This window comes from Phodopus roborovskii, unplaced genomic scaffold, assembly GCF_943737965.1.
Source record: "Phodopus roborovskii unplaced genomic scaffold, PHOROB, whole genome shotgun sequence".
Lineage (NCBI taxonomy): Eukaryota > Metazoa > Chordata > Mammalia > Rodentia > Cricetidae > Phodopus > Phodopus roborovskii.
This window is the reverse complement of record NW_026125391.1, coordinates 3,975,579-3,981,692: the sequence shown is the minus strand read 5'-3', so window position 1 is coordinate 3,981,692 and position 6,114 is coordinate 3,975,579. Positions and strand designations below refer to the sequence as shown.

The 6,114-nt window shown below is 40.7% G+C and overlaps 1 pseudogene; it reads left to right on the top strand.

Moving 5' to 3' along the window:
• The first annotated feature begins 1,638 nt into the window (after positions 1 to 1,638).
• Positions 1,639 to 3,077, top strand: LOC127214831 (zinc finger protein 317-like; annotated as a pseudogene).
• The last annotated feature ends 3,037 nt before the right edge of the window (positions 3,078 to 6,114 follow it).

The window sequence follows — 6,114 nt, the reverse complement described above, 5'->3', positions numbered from 1 at the left end:
CCTCTATGCTAATGTAGCCCAGGGACAGGGGCAGTAGAAAGTGCCTATGCTGCTCTACACAAGCCAGGAACAGAGAGAACACAGCAATGTTCCCAGGCTAAGTACAGTGCACATGATGTGTGGTGGGAATCTTCTCATAGTGAGGATGCAAAGAATGTTCAGAAGACCTGACCAATGTTTTATTTGATACTTTGTTGCAATGAACACTTCTTCTAAGACTTTAGTTTCTAACACTTAGAAATGTGAGTGGGTTGTCCCTTCCTTGTGTACGTGTGGGTATGTTCACATGCACTCACACATGTACAAGTACAGGTGTTTCAAGAGGAAACAGACTTAGTAATGAGAAGGTACCTTAGTGGACAAGACCTGCTGCCAAGAACTGTGAGGCCCTCACCAAACACCAGAAACTGGAGGAGGGCTCTGGATTTAACCAGGAGCATACGCCTTGTGTCTCATGAGCTGTGTAACTACACCTGACCTACTGACTACACATGTGATACTTTGTGCTGGGGTTTTGTCCATTTTGAACCTGTGCAGGTCTTGTGCTATTTCCTCCATCTCTGTGAGTTCATATGGACATCCACCCTGTTACACCTGGAAGACACTGCTTCCTTGAAGTCATCTACCATCTCTGGCTTTTACCACTTTCCTCTTCCTGCCTCAACCTTGGAGCCAGGGTTGTCAATAAAGGTATCATATGTAGGGCTGCATGCTCTAAATCTCTCACTCTTGCACATTGTTCACAATCTAGAACAAATCCTGAGACAGAGAAATAGACAATAATGATGAATAAGAGCTCCCAATATCCGATGTTTACAGTGTGGCAGGTCTTGTTCTAAGTACTACACTCTAAGAATCACAGACATCCTTGGAATAGTACCTCAGGGAACATTACTTTGCCACCATCTTACAGACCTAAAAGGCCGAGGAGCAGACACACTAAATAATTTGCCCATGAGAAGCTCATAAACTAAGAAAGCAATTGCAGTAAGACACATGTACAAAAGAATGTTTAAGGCTTTCTCCCATGTATCTTCCTAGACTCTTTTGTTCACCGAGTCGTTAAGGACCTTTTATGTGAACTTCTAGTCCTTTCGCTGTAGCTGCAGAGAGACTTCTGCTTCCTGGATTCCACCTTCAGTCTGGATCTCACAATGTAGTCCAGACTGGATTCTCAAATTTATAATCTTCGTGTTTTAGTGTCCCTCTGTGCTGGGATTATAGAAATAAGTTTGGGATCCAGTCTGAGATCAGCATTCTGCAAGGTTGCCTATGGCTGCTGGAGGCAGGGATTCCTGGGAGAAGGAAGGAAAGCGGTGTGCAACTGGCCATGGAGGTTTTCCATGCTAGGGTACCATTTGGAATATTGGAAGATGCTTCACAAAGGCCCCGAGTGGTATTTTGAGCACATATCGAAAAGGAGGGTGGATAGTAGATATCTGTATCTGGTTCCTGGCTTCAGTAGAATTGCTTTAAGCTTTTCTCAATTTAAGATGATGATAGCTTATGGGTCTAGAGGAAATGATAAGAAACAAATTTCAGAGTTCCCCTCGCTAAATAAGAGAGAAAGCTTTTGAAGTCCAAGTTGTCAGTTTTGAAAAGCAGTGTCTCTTCAAGTATTCCTATATTCAGCTAAAGTTGCCTGTGTCCCCAAAGGATGGCTACCCTTGGTCTGTCTCCCACATTTTCTGCATCATCTTAGGGTTCTGCAGGTAGCCAGCAATCAGAATTTCCTCTTCCTTCAAAATACCAATTCCTGTCACCAGAAGCTGTGTTTGTTGGCTTGCCATCCTCCAGAGCACAATACACCAACTCATGTTTCTTCTCAGGAGCATGAGACATTCTAGATATTGCTGTGGATTTTACTGAGAAGGAGTGGCCCATGCTGGATTCTTCCCAGAGAAAACTATACAAAGACATAATGCTGGAAAATTACAGAAACCTGACTTCCCTGGAGTATCAGGTTGGCAAACCCAGCTTCATGTCACACCTGGAACAAGAAGAGGAGCTGAGGATGGAGGAGAGAAGCAATCAACTGGGTACTTCTCATGATTGGGGAACTCCATCTAAAGTCAAGTGGTCCATTGTTATGGAAGATATTTTTGGGGGAGAAAGAATCCAATGGAGTGACACTGGAAAAAAAATAATCTCATCTTTTCGAAAAAGATTGTGAATTTACACATCTGTTTGCAGTCTGCAGTATCAGTCCTCACCTTCCTCAGCCAGTAGGAAGACCCACAAGCAAGAGACCCTATCACTGCCACAGCTGTGGAGTTGCTTTCAAGAACAGGACTCATCACATGAGCATGTATGATGTAAGAAAAAGTCATGAATGTCACCAGTGCCAGAAAGCCTACACTACCAGTGCTTCTCTTACAAGGCATCGTAGGATTCATACTGGGGAGAAGCCTTATGAGTGCAGCAACTCTAGCAAAGCCTTCAATGACCCATCAGCTCTAAGGAGCCATGTAAGACCTCACCTGAAAGCGAAACTCTTTGACTGTAGTCACTGTGGTAACACCTTCTGGACTCTCTCAGCTCTGAAGAGACACATACGAGTTCACACTAGTGAAAGACCCTACAAATGTGATGAGTGTGGCAAAGCCTATGGCAGGAGCTGCCACCTCATAGTCCATAAGCAGACACACATGGGAGAGAGGCCCGATGAATGTCAGGACTGCGGAAAAGTCTTCCGGCACCCCTCTCACCTGAAGGAGCATACCCGGAACCATACTGGGGAAAAACCTTATGAGTGTACACAGTGTGGCAAAGCTTTTTGGCAGAAGTCCAACTTCAATTTGCATAAGAAGAACCACATGGTAGAGAAAACCTATGAGTGCAAAGAATGTGGGAAGTCCTTCAGTGACCCGTTATCAAGGAAGAAACACATGAGAATCCACATTGTAAAAGAACCAGATGAGTGTTGCCAGTGTGGGAAACCCTTCTGAAACCAGTCTATCCTGAAGAGACATCTGTCAGGTTTAAGAAGTCACAAATCTTTCATGAACTTTCCACATACAGAACACAAAAGATCACATAGAACTTGGGGAAAATATACAGTTTGCGTAAAGCTTTAGAAGACTTGAGTTGGTATTCAGTCCACGGAGTCTCCATAAGAAAACAGGGAATGAGAACAATTTTGTATTGAGTATCAAGAAACGTTGAGCATACTTCATGCTCTTAAACACACAAGAACTTAGGGAGAGTCTTCAGCTTGGGCATTTAGCGATAAAATCAACAAGAGTTTGTGGGCACTCCAGAGTAAATCTATCAATACAGTGATCAGAGAAATCTTTCCTTGTCTCACATTTGTTCCTCACGGGAGAAATCAAAGTAAAGAGAAAAATCTCAGGAGTGAGGAACAGTGAAAAGTCAATAAAAAGAGATGAACAAATGGACCAGCTATTTACTGTTGTCTCGAAAGCATCTGACAGGTGATTCTGACATACAACTTTTTTAAAAAATCTTTTTCAGGCAGCGTTGTTTCTCAACCTGAGGCAGTTTTGCTCTCCAGGGCATTTGCCTGTGTCTGGAAAGGTTTTTGGTTTTGAGCATAGGGAGAGAGGTACTACAGGTATATAGAAAGAAAACACTAGAGATGCTACCAAATAACCTACAATACACAGAAAGCATCCTTGTCAAAGAATTATATGTACTAATATAATCATTCTGACTTTGAGAATAATATCATTTATTCCTCAGTCATTAGTCTCTATGAACACATTAGGAGAAAATTTTTTGCAGCTAAATTTTTAACAGAAAAAATACAACTGTTTTTTTTTTTCTGGAAATGTGTGAGAACATACACATCTGATAATTGAGAAAATGCTTTTAGGCAGTCTCCTTGTGTATGCATGTAGGGCTCTATATACAAGTCTTTCATGATGACAACAGATTTTACCTCTCTAATGTTCTTGATCTTTGTATTTTTTTTTTTTTTAGGGTTATGGTAATCTGAATAAATCTTAAGCCCCATCACAAATGATATGTATATAGTATTTCTTTTACACAACTTTGTTCCTATCTTATTTTCCCTTTAGGAAATGTAACTTGACCAGGGGTATATATTTAGAAGTGTGTGGTGCTATGCACTGAATAATGTGGGTATTTTTGGTACTGTGTCATATGTATTGTGGTGAAAGCATGAAGCTTCCCAATGCAGGTCCTTTGGATGCTTGAGGCTTTCTATCTAAAAGAATGACAAAGACCTCTAGTTGCTTCCCCAGTATCCATTTTAAACTCCTATAGCACCAGAATCATGGTTTTATTTGATTAATAAATGATGCTATTTTAAGAAATCTTTTGCAGTTTTTCATGCAACTAGTATTTTCTATATTCTATTACCTTGGGTATTGATTGCTAAATAGAGAGGTATTTGTTTGGCTTTCTGAGAAAAAGCTTTTGAAGGAAATGTCTGATTTTTTTTTTTTTCAATTTATTGTGTGACCCTGAAGATGAAGACCACAGTCTAAAGAGGACACTCTGGAGAAGTCACAGTAATCCCATCTTTACTGTTACTTCTGAAAGAGTTTTCATTGGTGTTTGATTTATTACATCTAGACTTTCTATTACCTGAGAAAATAATAGAGTTGATTACAAGTGATTTTTTTTATGCCCACATTTTCACAAATTGTAAGTCCAGAGTGCCTGATTCTAGGGCCTGTATTCTAATTGCTTTGCCTTGGTAATTAATTGTTCAGTAAATGGAGGGAGAAACAAGAGATGGCAGTGTAATAGGAGAAAACCTAGTCATTTCTCTTAAGTGTTCTTTATCTTTTCCTTCTTTGAAGAGAGAACTCGTAAGAGGTTAATAATTTCCTCTGAATTCATTTGGCAGTCCCTTCAAAATTGTAATTGTCCATCTCTGTGTTAATCACAGATATGCAAACTGGGCTCAGGTACCCACATTCTAACCTTTCACATTAGAGTGATGGTTTTGGGTTCCTGGTATATTCAGCATCTTAGATACAGGCTGTTTCCCATAGAGGTTGCTCCCATCCTGAAACACAAGGGGGCAGTATTTCAACAGTCGTGGGATTTTGAACACAAAGAATGCTTCCACTGTTTTCTAGGGGAAGAAATCTTGTTGGAACGATTATTTCAGCTCAAGAATTTTAGAGTCCAGGGAAGGATGCATTTTAATGACTCCAGGGAACAGATAAAATTAAATGTATTATCCAGGATTTTCTTTCCTAGCCTCCTCTCACCTGCCTTTGCAGAGTGTTTGTGCTACATGAGTTTGTCCTATGCCCCAAATAACCCTCTTTGTTAGCAAACCAAGGGCCAGAAAAGGCCACACCACTTGTCTTGGCACAGATTCTCCAAGGTCACCTTCCTGCAGGATAAACTTATGAGAGAGAGATGCTGGAAAATGGAAACTGTGTGTCTAGCCAGCTCATTTGCTGCTGAACAGAAGTACCACTGAAGCGGGGGGAAAAAACTGAGATCTGGGGACTGCCACAACCTGGTGTCCTAACACGGGTGACACATCCATCTAGCTACTTTACCTATGGGATCTCAGATATTTCCCAAAACCTTGTAAAAACAAGGAAAATAGTATTACTACTTTTGATGATGTGGAAATAAGCAATGGTTAAAGATGTGCTGAAGGCCACACAACCAGATTTGTAAAGTTGAGACACAAGAATGTACAGTCTGAGTCTTGAATATAGATGGCATCTCCATAAAGCCAAACCCTATGACCCTTATGCCAGTATGTGGCTTAAGACACTTGTCCAGAATATGGGGTTAACATTTTTGTTTTGAGTGGGAAAATGAGCTGGAAATAGGGACCTGGCTTCTTTGTGCCCCTTGATGGAAACTGAAGTTCTACCCACTCTTTAGTCCTTGCTGTTTCTGGGAGGAGCTGGTCTTAGAACTTCAGGGATCAACTTAAAGTTACCTAATCATTCTAGGATTATTTAACATATTCTGAATACTCATTGTGACAAAAACATACAAACAAACAAACAAATACAAAGGCTGCTTCTGCCTCACCTTTATACCAGAGTGGTTGAGTGGTTTCTGTACACTTTCTTGTTAAAACTCGAACTTACAAGTCAGCGCTTTAATTATTTCCTTAGCTTTATTCTCTCAGATAAGATTGTTAAAGGC